Raw genomic sequence first — 20,294 nt, 5'->3', positions numbered from 1 at the left:
GTGGACGACAAGGAACGAAGTGCTCGGATTAAAAAGGATGTAGGACGGGGATGTAGTCTTTCGCCCCTACTGTTCAAGCTGTACATAGAAGAAGCGATGATGGAGATAAAAGAAAGGTTCAGGAGTAGAATTAAAATTCAAGTTGAAAGAATATCAGTGATGAGATTCCCTGATAAGATTGCTTTCCTAAGTGAAAGCGAAGAAAGATTACTAGATATGTTAAATAGAATAAACAATACAATGAATACAGAATATGGATTGAGAGTAAATCGAAGACGTAAGTAATGGGAAGTAGCAGAAATGAGAACACCGAGAAACTTATCATCAGGATTGATGGTCACAAAGTTGATTATATAAGGTATTCTGTACCTAGGCAGCAAAATGGCCAATGACGGATGGAACAAGGAGGACATCAAAAGCAGACTAGCACTGGCAAAAAGAGTATTCCTGGCCAAGAGCACTAGTACCAAACATAGACTTTAATTTGAGGAAGACAATTCTTAGAATGTATGTCTGAAGCACAGCATTGTATGGTAGTGCAACATGGACTGTGGGAAAACCGGAACAGAATAGAATAGAAGTATTTGAGAAGTGGTGCTACAGACGAATGTTGAAAATTGGGTGGACTGATATTGTAAGGCATGAGGAGGTTCTGCGCACAATTGGAGAGGAAAGTAATATGTGGGAAACACTGACTAGGAGGAGGGACTGGATGATAGGACGTCTATTAAGACATCACCGAATGACTCATGGTACTAGAGGGAGCTGTAGAGAGCAAAGACTCTGGAGGAAAACAGAGATTGGAAACGTCCAGCAAATAATACAGGACGTAGTTTGCAAGTGCTACTCTGAGGAGCAGAGGTTGACCCAGGAGAGAAATTCATGGTGGACCGCATCAAACCAGTCAGAAGACTGCTGGGAAAAAAAGAGAGAAAAAAATGGAACAACAGGACAATTGATGGGATAGGAATTGAGGATATTATTTAAGAGAAATGGGGATCATGGTGAGAATTGGAGAAGCAATAGGGATGACTTAAGGAGCGAGGTTGAAACCAAAGAGGTCATTGGGAGAATAATAATAATATATAATAATAATAATATGATCACACTTAGATGCTAGATAAAGGACCACAGATTTTTGAGTCGAATGGAAGGGAACAGGAAGGTCATAATTTAGGAAACTGAAAAGTATTCCAAATGGGATCTGAGGTAGGACAATGAATTATGAATGGAACAGAACCAAAGGAAGGAATATTTGAGGATATAATAACAAGGGATTTTATAACAGTCATAGCAAATAGCAAAAAGAAGAAAGAATTTGTAAAATGGATGCAGTGTTGAGAAACAGTAATTCATGAGGAAGTTAAATAAAGGGAGAAACTGCAGAAAAATAGCACGCCAGGACGAAGAATTTTATATTGTAAGTATATTAAGTGTGGAGAGTTCTAGCATTAAGGAGATTGAATAAAATAGTGTAGGATTAACAGCTTTGACGTTATGGGAAGCTGAATGAATGTATGTGTGACAACTTGAATGATATTGAACTAAATGTAGTCGAACTAACTGTAGTCGACCTAACTTTAGTCCACATATGGGTTGTGCGAAGGGCAGTGGAATCTGTGTCAGATACTTTTCTGGATGGAAATAGATGGGAAGTTGTGTCTTACAGTAAGGAGGTTACTTGTGTACAGGAAGTGGGATCTGTAACAGATATTTTAGATGACTGGCATGTACAGGATAGTGTGTGCCAATGACGTTTGCACTGTGCAGAATTGGGCTTCAGGTGGTGATTTTGTTGTGGGTACAGTGAAGAATGCACTGAAGGCTACTGATAATATTAAAAACGTTGCAAATGTTGTTGATAAACATGAGTGGCAGTCATATTTGTGTCTTGATGACGAAGAACGTATGGTTATGGAGGAGAATAAAAAGGAAAGTAATTTTGACGCCAGAGATAGGATATCTCAGGCTAAAAGAGGGCGAGAGTGGATTTCTCAAGATATGGAATATTATAAGTTTTTTATGCACGAGAGGCCGGGCGCGGTGGTCTAGCGGTTCTAGGCGCGCAGTCCGGAACCGCGCGACTGCTACGGTCGCAGGTTCGAATCCTGCCTTGGGCATGGATGTGTGTGATGTCCTTAGGTTAGTTAGGTTTAAGTAGTTCTAAGTTCTAGGGGACTGATGACCACATATGTTAAGTCCCATAGTACTCAGAACCATTTGAACCATTTTTTTATGCATGAGGGTAAGGGAATCAAGTGTGAAGAATCAGAAATTTACGGATGCATGTAATGAAATATTTGCTCGGAATGACGATTTTGAATACGTTAGAGGAAAACAGATCTTTGCAATGGATGAAGGTTGCATTCATAAACAAGAGGAGGATCTTTTAAGTGGGACAGGGTTGAAATAAAAGAGTGGAGGGAGAATTCAGCTTTTGATAAATATTAAAGTGGATAATACATACAATGTTAGTGATAATATTAACAATGTTGTAAGTGGTCGTTATGAAAAAAGAAGAAAGGAATATTGGTGTTTAGCATTCTGCTGTGAACGACGTCCATTAGGTACCCTGCACAAGCTCAGATTAAGGAAGGATGGGGAAGGAAATTCAGCATCCCCTTTCAGATGAACCATCCCAGCATTCGCCTTAAGCCATTCATGAAATTGATGGAAAATTTAAATCAAGAAGGCCGGACACGGATTTTAACAGTTGTTCTCCAGAATGCGAGTCCAGTGTGCCACCTCTGTCAGTGGGTGGATGATGAGATACAGACTTATTTATTTGTTGATAGTGAACAGCACATGGTTGTGGATACTAAATTAATCAATGAATGAAGGAGAAACGATGGTATATCATATGTCCATCAGCTGCTGTTAGTTCCTGAAGAATGGGACGATGAAACAGTTAGTTTTTCAATGAAGCTAGGGTGCTATTTAGACTTTAGAAGAGATTTTGACGTTAAATTTTCTGGAGATACCTGAACTGAATTATTTGAAGGTTAACAGTTATTCACAGTGGTTAAGGACTGCATTCATGAAGCAGAGGACAGAGTTATATCAAGATATTGGGGAAAGGATTCAGCATGTGATTAATACTAAATTATGTATTCGAGTAAGGTGGTTTTGGTAGACACTGTTAGTGCCATATGTGGTTTATCAGAAAAGTTACGATTATATGAAGAACAGAGATACAATACAATTTCGTAAATATTGCTATTGAAAATTATTAGAGTGACTTAGAAGTGGTGTTGGATGTAAATATAGATAAGAAAGTATTCTGGCTAGCCTTTCTCGTGGTTTCGGGGTTAAGTGTATTTTTAGGGACAGATTTTTCGGGAAAACATGAGGCAAACGTTTGTTGCACAGACAAGATGCTGGAATTAAATGCTAAAGGTGGCAGAAAGAAAGTTAAATTTAAGAGTACACTAACAGGAAAACTCTTAGTGGCGTATTTGTGTGTGGCTAAATGCGGAGGAGATGAGATGGACGTTGGTGAAAAAAAATGAGTGTGGAGGTGGCAATAAAAGAAGCGATAGGATAAGGTGAACAGTGATGTGTATATGTAAATAACTGAGGATGTGTTAATTTTTAGTTACAGTTTAAGTTTCATTTTTTTAATTATAATTAGGCTCAAGAGTTGAATTGAGTGTCGCTAATACTGGACAAGCAGCTGTAAATAATAATCACTGAAATAGTAGTTATTAGCTAGACGTTAAGTTAGAGCCAACAGTGTTGCCTCGGCGGTAACAGCAGTTCTCGTCAGATCACTGAAGTTAAGTAGTGCTGGGCTTGGCTAGCACTTGGACAAGTCACTGTCTGGGTCTGCTGAGTGTCATTGGCAAGTGGGGTGCACTCAGCCCTTGTGAGGCCAATTGAGGACCTATTTGATTCAGAAGTAGCGGCTACGGTCACAAAAGCTGACAATGGCTGGGAGAGCAGTGTGCTGACACCTGCCCCTTCATATCCACATCGAGTAACGCCTTTTGGGTGAAGATGACACGGCGGTCGGTCGCTTCTGTTGGGCCTTCCGAAGCCTATTTGACAGAATTTAGTCTATATCTTGAGTGTATGAGTTTCTTTTGTTTATGTATAATATGTTTGGAGTCATTAAATTGTTGGTTATTGCTGTATTAAGGATATATTTTGGAAGGGAAAAATATTTTCGTTAAATTATCTTAAGTGAGTTTTGATTAACTTCTGGGGAAGATCTGCCAGAGAGAATTTGTTGCTACAGATGTCAAATAAATTGACTTTTTTCATTTTATAGATTGAAACAGCAGTGATTCGTGTCTAATTATTTTTGCTATGTTATGATGTCAGAAGAAATTAGACAGAAAGAGGAGTTCTGAATTTATTTACTCGTAGATGCAAATACAAGGCAACTTCTTTTGCATTTTTATCCACGGTGATTTTTCTTTGGTTACAAATCAAAATTTTTGGTATGTGGGAGTCATGCATACAACAGACGGCATGTCAACTGATTTTAAAGGTGATTGTGAATAGAATTGTCAGGCATTTTTTTAGCATAGGATGTTAGGAATACGTTCATTTACTATGATCTCCATGTTTTACTAAGTGATGGGTAAATTTCAATGTAGAATTATTGAACGTTCCATTAATTGTAGCACGCTTTTGATCACGACGAGAGTTTCTGTTGTTTGTTTACAATGGGAGAGTAGGGATCGTTCAGCTGAAGGTTGTTTATGACGCTAATCATGGAAAAATCTATAAATTCTGAGCTTTGTTTACGCCATGTCTGCAACTCTTTTGATTGGAGAGATTCTTTGATAGTGCTGCACAGTTTCAATGGCTTGGGCTCTTTTATTCTTGAAAGGCACAAGCTGTTGAAACAGAATTAAAAGGTCGTTATGTAGCAAGTGTCCATATAAACACTGTCAATCTGCTGTGTCAGATTTTTTTTAAAGATTTACTTTTTGAATGTGGCAAGTATGGACATCAAAGGGAGTAGGTTCCGGTCTGACGGATCCTTAGCTTATTCAGGCGCACGTATCTGACAATGTTGTTTTCTTTGTTTCTTGCTAGTGTGCAAATCGAGTGGCTGGCAGCAGAGACTGCAAAAGAGTTGTTGGTTAGCCTGCATCAGTGTAATGGGTACGTCAGGTGCCTGAGAAGACTATAAAGAGTTGCAGCGAAACTGTAATTGTGCTACAAAAATACTTTCAAAGCGTGTAGAAACTGAATAACAAACATTTACAAAAAATACTAAAAAGACAGAAAAAAATAAAATGAACTGCAAAGATATAAGCTTAAATATTTCAAGGTACTGTGACAAATTGGTATTCTGTTAAGTTTATTGTATTTTCCAGACAACTTGAACATACACACACACACACACACACACACACACACACACACATACACAGTCGCGCGCGCGCGCGCATTTATGGTTATTGTTCTTTGTTCATTTACAGATGTCCTGAAATTTTGATTTTTTATCACGACATGTTGCGAGTAACATGTATAAGCTTAGTATAGCTGCAGCTTGGGTATAAAAACTATTACGTCAGATAGTAGAACTACAAATTAACAAGTTTATCAACTTTTTGTGCTTGTATTTAAGAATGCTTTTTGCAGTATATAAGACACCGTAACTGAAAGTGGTTTGGTGCCACTTGGGACTGCACTTAATGAATTTATGAAATAGCAAGTGGTGGTAATTGAGAAGGTACAAACGACTCCACCTCGGGAACTTACAGATACAGGTGTTGGACAAAGATCGGAAAAACAGAGAGAAATGCATGCTTTAACATAAACGCAGATGCACTATCTTTAATACTTTACACGTGTCAGTCGTGCTCTTAAACACTGTTGTTATGTAGTAGCATGTGGATTATGTCGTAGCTAAGGCAATTCGTGCTCGGGCACGTTGTTCGTGCTCGTATCGCGGGTCCTTCCGTAATCAAGGAAGCCGAAGCGTTTGGTATTTCAAGAAGCACTTAACGCAGATTCATACCACATACATGAAAAACGGAAAGACATCATCCGCTAGGTCACAACACGGATGAAAGTGTGTGTTGCATGATCGTGGTAGAAGGTCGTTGAGGGGGATTGTGACGGAAAATAAGAGGACGATTGATGCAAAAGTCACTTCAGAGCTGAATGTTCACTCGCGAAACCCCTCAGCACCAAAATAACAGTAAAGAGCTCCATAAGCAGGGAACTGCAGAGCCACTCATCAGTGGTGAAAATGCCCGAAACAGGAAATGGATTCAAATGGCTCTAAGCACTATGGGACATAACATCTGAGGTCATCAGTCCCCTAGACTTAGAACAACTTAAACCTAACTCACCTACGGACATCACACACATCCATGCCCGAGGCCGGATTCGAACCTGCGACCGTAGCAGCGACGTGGTTCCGGACTGAAGCGCCTAGAGCCGCTCGACCACAACTGCCGGCCAGGAAATGGACTATGGAGCAATGGGAAAAAGTAATATGGTCGGATGAGTCTTGTTTCACACTGTTTCCAACTGTTGGTCGAGTTTACGTCCAAAGAGTGCAATATGGTGTGGTTTCTGCGATGATTTGGGCAGCTATGTGGTGGTATTCCAAGGATCCTATAGTTTCTCTGCAAGATCGCAATACTGCCAAGCATTATATGATCAACTTATGGATGTCTACTCTATTGCATGGACGAGGGACTTCAACTGATGATATATATGAGAAAAAGTACCATCACAGCTGTTTCTTCAGAAGTCTTTTTTGCATCACATACCTAGTTTCGGCAGCACATTACCGCCGTCCTCAGGCACCACCACTGCGAAAAGAGTATTAGACTTCCTTGGAGCATTTATTGTGGAATCCTTTTTACTAGCTACCCACGTGCACGAGTAACAAAGAATCTACAATAAATGCGCCAAGGAAGTCTAATACTCTTTTGGCAGTGGTGATGCCTGAGGATGGCGGTAATATGCCGCCGAAACTAGTCGTGTGAAACAGTAAAAACATCCTCAAGATACAGCTGTGATGGCACTTTTCCCCATTCACCATGTGATCGTTTTGGCTGATCAGGTTCATCTCATAGTGCAATGTTTGTTCACCAATGGTGATCATTTGTCCCAAGACGACATGACCCCTGTTCATAAGCTTGCGTCGTCCAGTCCTGTTTTTGTGAGCACGGAGATGAATTGTCATATCTCTCCTGGTGGCACATATCGGCACTAATGACATGTGTCACTTTGTATCTGAGGAAATTCTCTCTGGATTCCAGCGACTATCTGATTTGGTGAAGGCTGCCGGTCTTGCTTACGAGATGAAGGCAGACCTCACCATCTGCAGCATCGTTGACAGAACCGACTGCGGACCTTTGATGCAGAGCCGGGTGGAGGGTCTGAATCAGAGGCTCAGACGGTTTTGCGACCGTGTTGGTGCAGATTCCTTGACTTGCGCCATAGGGTGGTGGGGTTTTGGGTTCCTCTGAATAGGTCAGGAGTTCACTACACTCAGCTGGCGGCTACACGCGTAGCGGAGGCTGTGTGGCGTGGACTGGGCGGTTTTTTAGGTTAGAAGGCCTCGGGAAAGTAGGAAGTGGGCTGCAATCTCAAAGGGTGCTTGGCAAATACAGGACGTGCTTGGATCAAGAAACAGTCGGAATTGTACTTGTAAATTGTTGTAGTTGTGCTGGGAAAGTCCCTGAGCTTCAAGCGCTAATAGAAAGCACAGAAGCTGAAATCGTTATATGTACAGAAAGCTGGCTAAAGCCTGAAATAAGTTCTGCAGAAATTTTTACGAAGTCTGAGACGGTGTTCAGGAAAGATAGATTAGGCAGAATTCGTGGTTGAGTGTTTGTGTCTGTCAGTAGTGGTTTATCTTGTAGTGAAGTCGAAGTAGATACTCCGTGTGAATTGGTATGGGTGGAGGTTATACTTAACAGCCGAACTAAGTTAATAATTGGCTCCTTCTACCGACCCCCAGACTCCGATGATATAGTTGCTGAACAGTTCAGAGAAAATTTGAGTCTCGTAACAAATAAATACCCCACTCATACGGCTATAGGTGGTGGGGACTTCAACCTTCCCTCGATATGTTGGCAAAAATACTTGTTCAAAACCGGTGGTAGGCAGAAAACATCTTCCGAGATTGTCCTAAATGCTTTCTCCGAAAATTATGTCGAGCAGTTGGTCCACGAACCCACGCGAATTGTAAATGGTTGCGAAAACACACTTCACCTCTTAGCCACAAACAATCGAGAGCTAATAGAGAGCTTCATGACTGATCCAGGGATTATTGATCACAAGGTCGTTGTAGCTAGGCTCAATACCGTTTCTTCCAAACCCCCCAGAAACAAACGCAAAATAATTTTATTTAAAAAATCGGATAAAGTGTCACTAGAAGCCTTCCTAAGAGATAATCTCCATTTCTTCCTAACTGACTATGCAAATGTAGACGAGATGTGGCTCAAATTCAAAGATATAGTGGCAACAGCAATTGAGAGATTCATACCTCATAAATTGGTTAGAGATGGAACTGATCCCCCATGGTACACAAAACAGGTCCGAACGCTGTTGCAGAGGCAACGGAAAAAGCATGCGAAGTTCAGAAGAACGCGAAATCCCGAAGATTGGCTAAAATTTACAGACGCGCGAAATTTGGCACGGACTTCAATGCGAAATGCCTTTAATAGGTTCCACAACGAAACATTGTCTCGAAATTTGGTAGAAAATCCGAAGAAATTCTGGTCGTATGTAAAGTACACAAGCGGCAAGACGCAGTCAATACCTTCGCTGCGCAGTGCCGATGGTACTGTAACCGACGACTGTGCCGCTAAAGCGGAGTTACTGAACGCAGTTTTCCGCAATTCCTTCACCAGGGAAGACGAATGGAATATTCCAGAATTTGAAACACGAACAGCTGCTAGTAAGTAGATACCTTAGGGGTAGCGAAGCAACTCAAATCGCTTGATACGGGCAAGTCTTCAGGTCCAGATTATATACCGATTAGGTTCCTTTCAGATTACGCTGATACAACAGCTCCCTACTTAGCAATTATATACAACCGCTCGCTCACCGATAGATCTGTACCTACAGACTGGAAAATTGCGCAGGTCGCACCAGTGTTTAAGAAGGGTAGTAGGAGTAATCCATCTAACTACAGACCTATATCATTGACGTCGGTTTGCAGTAGGGTTTTGGAGCATATACTGTATTAAAACATTATGAGTCACCTCGAAGGTAACGATCTATTGATACGTAATCAGCATGGTTTCAGAAAACATCGTTCTTGTGCAACGCTGCTAGCTCTTTATTCGCACGAAGTAATGGCCGCTATCGACAGGGGATCTCAAGTTGATTCCGTATTTCTAGATTTCCGGAAAGCTTTTGACACCGTTCCTCACAAGCGACTTCTAATCAAGCTGCGGGTCTATAGGGTATCGTCTCTGTTGTGAGACTGGATTCGTAATTTCCTGTCAGGAAGGTCGCAGTTCGTAGTAATAGACGGCAAATCATCGAGTAAAACTAAAGTGATATCGGATGTTCCCCAGGGAAGCGTCCTGGGACCTCTGCTGTTCCTGATCTATATAAATGACCTGGGCGACAATCTGAGCAGTTCTCTTAGGTTGTTCGCAGATGATGCTGTAATTTACCGTCTAGTAAGGCCATCCGAAGACCAGTATCGGTTGCAAAGCGATTTAGAAAAGATTGCTGTATGGTGTGGCAGGTGGCAGTTGACGCTAAATAACGAAAAGCGTGAGGTGATCCACATGAGTTCCAAAAGAAATCCGTTGGAAATAGTACAATTCTCAAGGCTGTCAATTCAACTAAGTGCCTGGGTGTTAAAATTACGAACAACTTCAGTTGGAAAGACCACATAGATAATATTGTGGGGAAGGCGAGCCAAAGGTTGCGTTTCATTGGCAGGACACTTAGAAGATGCAACAAGTCCGCTAAAGAGACAGCTTACACCACACTCGTTCCTCCTCTGTTAGAATATTGCTGCGCGGTGTGGGATCCTTACCAGGTGGGATTGACGGAGGACATGGAAAGGGTGCAAAAAAGGGCAGCTCGTTTTGTATTATCACGTAATAGGGGAGAGAGTGTGGCAGATATGATACGCGAGCTGGGATGGAAATCATTAAAGCAAAGACGCTTTTCACCGCGGCGAGATCTATTTACGAAATTTCAGTCACCAACTTTCTCTTCCGAATGTGAAAATATTTTGTTGGGCCCAACCTACATAGGTAGGAACGATCATCAAAATAAAATAAGAGAAATCAGAGATCGAACAGAAAGGTTTAGGTGTTCGCTTTTTCCGCGCGCTGTTCGGGAGTGGAATGGTAGAGAGATAGTATGATTGTGGTTCGATGAACCCTCTGCCAAGAACTTAAATGTGAATTGCAGAGTAATCATGTACATGTAGATGTACATGTAGATGTAGATGTAAAGCAGCCACCAGATCTCAGTAGTATTAATCTTTTGTGGCCTGCCTGAACCTGCCAGTATTGTGCAGGAGGAGTGGTATAAGATTCCCTTGAAAACCATATAACACTTGTACTTACCCATTTCGAGAGGCCTGGAAGTCGTTTTGAATGCCAACGGGTTTTCTACACCGTATTAGGTACTGGTGATGTGTCGTGTTTTTGTTTTTTCCATATTTTTATTTGCCCGCTGTAGAAAGTGGCTGAGCGTGCGATCTATTTGAAAGCTGAAGCGGGCGTAGCAGATTTCAGATTCAGTTATTTGTGGAAATGAGAGGTCACATAGTAACAGGGCCAGCAGAGGGTGGCAGGTAAACTGGTGTGTTACTGGAAGGTTACTGCCATTGGAGAAAAGTCGACGATTGTAGGACTCTGGTGGGGTGAGCTATCGCAGCAGTCAAAAATATCATTTCACGGCCGTAGATGTCCATAAAATACAAAACAGTGAAGTTAAACATTAGGCTATAATATTAAATTAAAGAGGAAACCGTGAAGAGAATTTGCACCCTCTCGCTACGACATATGTGTTTGCAATTCAAAAGTAATTACCCTTAACAACCTGAAGTGATTCTAACGCACCAATTCTCTACTGACGGCGAGTAAAAGCTCTGTAGATACACTCCTGGAAATTGAAATAAGAACACCGTGAATTCATTGTCCCAGGAAGGGGAAACTTTATTGACACATTCCTGGGGTCAGATACATCACATGATCACACTGACAGAATTACAGGCACATAGACACAGGCAACAGAGCATGCACAATGTCGGCACTAGTACAGTGTATATCCACCTTTGGCAGCAATGCAGGCTGCTATTCTCCCATGGAGGCGATCGTAGAGATGCTGGATGTAGTCCTGTGGAACGGCTTGCCATGCCATTTCCACCTGGCGCCTCAGTTGGACCAGCGTTCGTGCTCGACGTGCAGACTGCGTGAGACGACGCTTCATCCAGTCCCAAACATGCTCAATGGGGGACAGATCCGGAGATCTTGCTGGCCAGGGTAGTTGACTTACACTTTCTAGAGCACGTTGGGTGGCACGGGATACATGCGGACGTGCATTGTCCTGTTGGAACAGCAAGTTCCCTTGCCGGTCTAGGAATGGTAGAACGATGGGTTCGATGACGGTTTGGATGTACCGTGCACTATTCAGTGTCCCCTCGACGATCACCAGTGGTGTACGGCCAGTGTAGGAGATCGCTCCCCACACCATGATGCCGGGTGTTGGCCCTGTGTGCCTCGGTCGTATGCAGTCCTGATTGTGGCGCTCACCTGCACGGCGCCAAACACGCATACGACCATCATTGGCACCAAGGGAGAAGCGACTCTCATCGCTGAAGACGCCACGTCTCCATTCGTCCCTCCATTCACGCCTGTCGCCACACCACTGGAGGCGGACTGCACGATGTTGGGGCGTGAGCGGAAGACGGCCTAACGGTGTGCGGGACCGTAGCCCAGCTTCATGGAGACGGTTGCGAATGGTCCTCGCCGATACCCCAGGTGCAACAGTGTCCCTAATTTGCTGGGAAGTGGCGGTGCGGTCCCCTACGGCACTGCGTAGGATCCTACGTTCTTGGCGTGCATCCGTGCGTCGCTGCGGCCCGGTCCCAGGTCGACGGGCACGTGCACCTTCCGCCGACCACTGGCGACAACATCGATGTACTGTGGAGACATCTCGCCCCACGTGTTGAGCAATTCGGCGGTACGTCCACCCCGCCTCCCGCATGCCCACTATACGCCCTCGCTCAAAGTCCGTCAACTGTACATACGGTTCACGTCCACGCTGTCGCGGCATGCTACCAGTGTTAAAGACTGCGATGGAGCTCCGTATGCCATGGGAAACTGGCTGACACTGACGGCGGCGGTGCACAAATGCTGCGCAGCTAGCGCCATTCGACGGCCAACACCGTGGTTCCTGGTGTGTCCGCTGTGCCGTGCGTGTGATCATTGCTTGTACAGCCCTCTCGCAGTGTCCGGATCAAGTATGGTGGGTCTGACACACCGGTGTCAATGTGTTCTTTTTTCCATTTCCAGGAGTGTATGTAGATGCAGATTTCATTCACATATAATATATTTTGAATCATAAACTGGAATGTGCTTTCTGAGAAAAGGAAAATAATTTCAAGTAAAGTAAACTGTATATTCGTAAACGTAGTTGCAGTAGCTATTCTTAATTATGTAGATTTCATGTTTTAAGACTAACTGCAAATGAATTAGTGTCCGAAGCTACCCCGCTGACTAAATTATAAATATTTAAAAGACTATAATGAAACCTGGCAAAACAAAAAGTCTGGTGAAAATCTGGCTCTTCTTGGTATGTCACATGCATGTTAAACATAAGATGTGTCGGCAGTCACAGAGTGCTGTATTGTACGAGATATAAAAGCCAGTTTCTCCAAACTGGCTAAATAACTACAAATGAAAGTAATAGTAGATATCACTAAATTTATTCAAAGTACTATATAAATACAGTTCGAGTCCTAAGAAGAGACTTCAGATAAAGTAAACAGGTTCAAGCAAAGCCCAAACTTCGCAAGTTATACGTTTCTGATTCAAATTCCAATCCAGGCTAGCTAGTGTGCTGGGTGTAATCCAGTCTGAGAATATTTGTAAACCAGAGAAAAATTTTGGAAAGTAAATCACAGGTTGAAACTTCCTGGCAGATTAAAACTGTGTGCCGGACGGAGACTCGAACTCGGGACATTTGCCTTTACGGGCAAGTGCTCTAGCATGCTGGTAGACTTCTGTGGAGTTTGGCACGTTGGAGACTAGGTACTGGCGGAAGTAAAATTGTGGGGACGGCTCGTGATTCGTGCTTGGGTACCTCAGTTGGTAGAGCACTTGCCCGTAAAAGGCAAAGGTCCCGAGCTCGAGTCTCGCTCGGGTACAGAGTTTTAATCTGCCAGGAAATTTCATATCAGCGCACACCCTGTTGCAGAGTGAAAATTTAATTCTGGAATCGAAGGTTGCTCAGTGACCACTACTAGGCAAGCAGTGCATAACCACACCTACAATTCGGAGGAAACTCCTGACCACTTCACTTCACTTAACTGGAATTACAATTCAACTTGGTTCATAACTGGACCTGGCTGACTTGTAGCCGTGATTCTAGGCTACAAATAAGGTAGTACCTGCGAACAGTACGACACTATCTTCGACAGAAAGTTGTGACAGCAGTCCCCCAGAAATCTTTCCTTCGTCATACTCTACATTATTTTAGTCTGTAGTAGTCTCAGTTTCGCAGAGTATTATAGTTGTATCATTCAGTTAATGGAGCTCTCACGTTACACCGCGTATCAGGAAGGGGATCTCCAGCTGGTTTTATAAAAGGCGCCCACACGGGCCGCTAGGAATAGTTTATAAGTGGCCGTTGTGTTTAGCTGTGCTGTTCGAGTGATTTGAAAGACTGATCAATGGCCCGCGTTGTTTCGTCGCCGACTTTTATATTTGCTTTCATCGGCTGCGGCTATTTCGAGCATATACTGTTTACCGGATTAATGGGAACAAACATTTCTTGTAAAGAGGTAAAAATAAATGCCTTGTGACCCCAGCCAGGTGTGAGAATTTTGATTTGACGGCACTTCGACAGCTAGCACGTCTATTTCGCTGCTTATTTATTCATCAAGCTTCTCAATTTTCCTCACGAAAAGACTGTGTGATGCGTTCCAGACATCGCAATAATCGAAAAATCTGGACACCAAAAATTTAACATAGAATTTTAAATTTTTTATCAAAAACCCTAACCATCAAGTCATGCTGCCTTCTAAACCGCCACTTGAGCCCCACCTAATACTTGCAGAAATAATTCCTTTAATCTTAATTATACGCCGGGTGCAAGTCTTTCAATTTGACGTCACTTCGGCGACTTGCGCGTCGATGGGAATGACATGATGATGACAACAGTCCCTGAGCGGAGAAAACCTCCGACCCAGTCGGGAATCGAACCCGGGTCCTTAGGATTGACATTCTGTCGCGCTGACCACTCAGCTACCGGGGGCGGACGCTGATGCAATGGTCACATTGTTTTCAAAAGTTTCTCATGGGTCTTGTGTCCACCACTGGCCTGGATGGGCCTCAGCTTGAGTTTATATACAGAGGATCGACAAAAATGTGGAATCATCGCAAGAAATGCATGCTTGAACATAAAGGCAGGTCCTAGCCGAGTCTGCAAGATGCGCTGTTGTATTCGAGCACGAACGGTACCTCTGCAATGCCCTCAGGACGTTGCAAGTGTCAATAGTAGTCAGAACAGCGTTCTGTGTAGTTGTGAATGAATTATGCCGGAGCTAAAATAATTCCAATTTGAGCAAATTGTTGATGCTCGAATGGTGGGTGCTTCCGCAACCAAAGCAGCGGATCGAATATTTATCCCACATACAGTATACATACAGGCAAGCAGTGTAACATTATCTGCTAGGTCACAATATAGAGAACTTTGACAGCATCAAAACAACACAAAGGAAGCTACTTAAGCAGAGAATTGCAGGGCGACATGGAATTCCAAAACCATTCATGAGTAATATAAATGACGGTAACAGTGTCTGCACCCGGTAGCTGAGTGGCTCGGGCCCGGTTAGTACTTGGATGGGTGACCGCCTGGTAACACCGGGTGCTGTTGGCTCTATCTCATTTCTAGCCGGCACGGTAGCTCAGCATGTTCGGTAAGAGAGCCGGTTGGCCTCTGTAATAAAAAACTGAGTGGAACGATCAACCCCCGAACTTGAACAGGATGTATTTCAACGTCCGCAACGACCAAACACAACGATCAATAACGAACAAACTGAAAAAAAGTGGTCAGCGCGACAGATTGTCAATCCTAAGGGCCCGGGTTCGATTCCCCGCTGGGTCGGAGATTTTCTCCGCTCAGGGACTGGGTGTTGTGTTGTACTAATCATCGTTTCATCCCTCTCGAAACGCAAGTCGCCGAAATGGCGTCAAATCGAAAGACTTGCACCAGGTGAACGGTCTACCCGCTGGGAGGCCCTCGTTGCACGACATTTTTATACCGTAACAGTTAAATGTACTGCCAAAGCCGTAAAGCCTAGACTATGGAACAATGGAAGAAAGTCATTTCATCGGATGAGTCGTATTTGACAATGTATCCAACTTACGACCTAAATCTGCAACAGGGCCAAGGGTTCGGTGATTATTTCGGCTGCCGTATCCATGAACCCCATGATTATTGTTCAAGGTCGCATTAGTGCCAAGGATTGAGTGATCATTTCTGCAGATCAGGTTCGTCCCATGGTACAATGTTTGAACTACGTGGTCCCACACGGAAGCGTAATTACAACAATGTTTGTTCCCTGGCGGTGATGATGGGTTCCAAGACGACAGGGACCCTGTTTACACAGCTCACATCGTACAGGACTGGTTCTGTGAGTAGACGGATTGGCGCATCTCCCATGGCTGCCACAGTCACCAGATCTCAGTATTATTGAGTCATTGTGGTCTAATTTACATCATCGTTACCTGATCTTGCGACTATTTTGCATGAAGGTTGGTATAAGATTCCCTTGACAACCGTGCAGGAATTGTATTGATTATGAGACGAGTGGTAGCTGTTTTCAATGTCAATAGGATTTCAACACTGTGTTGGACGTGATAATGCTTCGTGTTTTTGGTGTTGCCATATTCTTGTCCTCGCTCGTAGGTTCTCCATTATGGAAATGGTTTCATTGACGACACTGAGTCTGACTGCCCATATACTAGTTGTACAGTTGTACTAGTTTTTAAGACCAGATTGGTCCATAGGTGTGGTATCACACATGGATACCACCCCACTGACGTCCCACAGTTGGTAACAGCAAAGCAAGTTTCCGTTAGACGCCAATAGTGGTCGTGCAGAATGTGGTGAATCCAACGGAGCACGCCTGCTGAGCCATGCTTCCAGCGGCTCCGTGCGATGAGTTTCCTAAGTATCTGCAATACAGGATGGTCGACGGCAGCCACCAGCTCCATACGCAACGAGGCCTGAGCCGGTCGCAACGGAGTTGCCACTCAGACGCAGCCCGGTCAAGAACCTGACTATCTCTCATGCATTGGTTAAGAGAGCCTTTCCCTCCGATGCCCTTGTTACTATTGTATTTGCTGGACGTGCTGGACAAGTTCATTTGTAAAGAGCCTTTGTACGCTTCGGGAATGCTACCACTTAAGTAAATCTTCTGTTTCATGTGTTAACTTGTTGGCTAACCAGCTTTCCTACGACGGCAGCTGTTACGCCACTGTGAGCCCACAGCAGAACGCATGTGATGTCCATAAATTATTAGATTGTTACTATGATATTGTACTTGTGTTTTATCGAGTCTGACGTTTAACGACACCAGTTGGCTTGCCAGAGTTTGCTTACTTATGTGAAATAGAGTAAATGTTGCTTTGTGTTGAGAGTTGAAAATATACCAATAATGAACTGAAAGTGTTCCACGAGTACACAAATTATTTCAAGAGTAGAGAAGTAGCTTAATAAATTCCTGTAATCCGCTATAGTCTTCGGAGAAGAAGCTTTTGAGAGATCGACGTAGCTGTTTACCCAGAGAAGAGGATGGGTTGCACACAATACGTGAGTCAACTGCGAGAGACGTGTGAGTTTTGCACCCCAGTACCACACTGTTTTGTGTCGTCCTTTCTGTTGCGTACGAAGTAGTACACATCAATAGGGTATACTTCTCTACAGTCAATGATTTCGCCTCAATCTGCTTGGTGTGAGAGTTACGTAATTTATAATATTAGAAACCAAGATCGCTTGATGTGAAGTAGTTTCTTTCATAACCAGTTCCGACAGTAACTAGCTGTTATCCTCAGAGTCTCAGATCTCCCAGAAAAAAATAAACATCAGTCTCGTCGGCATTCTGAGAAAATGCTGTTGACAAGACTGATGTGTAATTGTGTTTCTAGGATATCAGAGAATCTGAGGATCACAGCCAGTTATTGTCGAAACTGGTCATGAAATGAACTGTTTCACATCAGGCTATCATTGTTTCTAATATTATAAATTACAGCATTAGATTGGCCCAAAAACATGCATGAATTATTAGTGGGTTATGTATTTAAGCGTCATAAATCTGAACCACTTTGCGTCGTAAGTTAGGGTCCGTTTTACAGATGGACCCGAAAAAAATGAAAATAACACACTCGAAATAAGGGCTTACTGAAGGGAGGTAAATCGTTAGAGTCTCGAGGATAAAGTATGTTGACCAGACTTTCTGTTATCAAGGACGATCTACAACGTGCGTCTTCTGTCCGTTGTCTGACAGTGAGCTGGAATATTCTTGAGTCAAAACTTTCCCGTCTACATAAGGCACAGATGTGGAAGGATACTTTTAAGTGGTTTGTCCACCAAATGTACCATAATGCAACGGCGAGACGCGTTTTGCGGTCTTTTTATCTATGGGAAATACAGATGAAAAGACGTAAAGACATAGAAGTTGAGAAAATCCACATTTGGAATGCAATCCTCCTTTTTTCTTGAGTCTCAGCATTCAACAACCGTGCGCTCTAATGGGTCGATAGGGTCGCTCGACACAGCCGCCTAGAAATTCAGATGCCTTGCGAATACCAACGGAAAAATACCATTTTCATCATGGAACACTGTTTATAAATTTGAAATTTGTGAATGATTATGTGAGTAAGATTTTTTGTGACTACTTTGGATTTCGTGAATATAGTGTATAAATTTTATATTACCTAAGACAAGTGATTGTTCCATGAAGAGGGTCAGTAGTAAACATGTGGTAATGGTTTTTAGCGAAAATCAGGGAAGTATCTTAGTGAACTGGAAAGGCTCCAGAGGAAGAGGTGGCAGATAAGGAATGAGAGAATAGTAATCGGCTACGTACTCAGTTAACGCGCCATCTAAGGCAGCTAAGTTGGTGACAGTAGGATGATGAAAGCCCTACGATGGACGATATAATTGTGTCAGTGACATAGCAAAAATACAATGAGGTACAAAGCACGTTGTAAGAGGTTGCATTGAAATGAAGAGTTGAAATCCGATTACAAAATATGCTACGTTTAGCGTATGTACAAAAAGAAGATGTATGGACTACGTAAACTACGATATCCTACACACCGCCTCCACCTTATAAGAAAGCTGGAGGTACATACAGAAGAAAGGAAGATGTAGTGAGTTCTGCACCTCTCATATATAACTACGGTGCAGATGATTTCTGTTTTGCAGCAAGAAACACAGCCAGAGTACCACTTAGTTCTGTAGAGTCGTGGCTCAGTATTTGTGTCAATTGTATGAATACATTGTACGTTTTATGTCAAAAATGTAAGCTGTAGTTCACCTCATTCCCAGGGCGTGAATCGTTAATTACACTCCCGGAAATTGAAATAAGAACACCGTGAATTCATTGTCCCAGGAAGGGGAAACTTTATTGACACATTCCTGGGGTCAGATACATCACATGATCACACTGACAGAACCACAGGCACATAGACACAGGCAACAGAGCATGCACAATGTCGGCACTAGTACAGTGTATATCCACCTTTCGCAGCAATGCAGGCTGCTATTCTCCCATGGAGACGATCGTAGAGATGCTGGATGTAGTCCTGTGGAACGGCTTGCCATGCCATTTCCACCTGGCGCCTCAGTTGGACCAGCGTTCGTGCTGGACGTGCAGACCGCGTGAGACGACGCTTCATCCAGTCCCAAACACGCTCAATGGGGGACAGATCCGGAAATCTTGCTGGCCAGGGTAGTTGACTTACACCTTCTAGAGCACGTTGGGTGGCACGGGATACATGCGGACGTGCATTGTCCTGTTGGAACAGCAAGTTCCCTTGCCGGTCTAGGAATGGTAGAACGATGGGTTCGATGACGGTTTGGATGTACCGTGCACTATTCAGTGTCCCCTCGACGATCACCAGTGGTGTACGGCCAGTGTAGGAGATCGCTCCCCACACCATGATGCCGGGTGTTGGCCCTGTGTGCCTCGGTCGTATGCAGTCCTGATTGTGGCGCTCACCTGCACGGCGCCAAACACTCATACGACCATCATTGGCACCAAGGCAGAAGCGACTCTCATCGCTGAAGACGACACGTCTCCATTCGCCCCTCCATTCACGCCTGTCGCGACACCACTGGAGGCGGGCTGCACGATGTTGAGGCGTGAGCGGAAGACGGCCTAACGGTGTGCGGGACCGTAGCCCAGCTTCATGGAGACGGTTGCGAATGGTCCTCGCCGATACCCCAGGAGCAACAGTGTCCCTAATTTGCTGGGAAGTGGCGGTGCGGTCCCCTACGGCACTGCGTAGGATCCTACGGTCTTGGCGTGCATCCGTGCGTCGCTGCGGTCCGGTCCCAGGTCGACGGGCACGTGCACCTTCCGCCGACCACTGGCGACAACATCGATGTACTGTGGAGACCTCACGCCCCACATGTTGAGCAATTCGGCGGTACGTCCACCCGGCCTCCCGCATGCCCACTATACGCCCTCGCTCAAAGTCCGTCAACTGCACATACGGTTCACGTCCACGCTGTCGTGGCATGCTACCAGTGTTAAAGACTACGATGGAGCTCCGTATGCCACGGCAAACTGGCTGACACTGACGGCGGCGGTGCACAAATGCTGCGCAGCTAGCGCCATTAGACGGCCAACACCGCGGTTCCTGGTGTGTCCGCTGTGCCGTGCGTGTGATCATTGCTTGTACAGCCCTCTCGCAGTGTCCGGAGCAAGTATGGTGGGTCTGACACACCAGTGTCAATGTGTTCTTTTTTCCATTTCCAGGAGTGTATATCCAAAATATGAACCTTAGTGACGCTATATGACAAAAATTAATTAATGAACGGAGTTGAAATGGTTCTCAGAGTTTTAAAGTAGTTTCTTATTCATTATTTGTGAAGAATTT

The sequence above is a fragment of the Schistocerca cancellata genome, chromosome 3 (assembly GCF_023864275.1).
Source record: "Schistocerca cancellata isolate TAMUIC-IGC-003103 chromosome 3, iqSchCanc2.1, whole genome shotgun sequence".
In the NCBI taxonomy this organism is placed as follows: domain Eukaryota; kingdom Metazoa; phylum Arthropoda; class Insecta; order Orthoptera; family Acrididae; genus Schistocerca; species Schistocerca cancellata.
Note: the sequence above shows the minus strand (reverse complement) of the source record.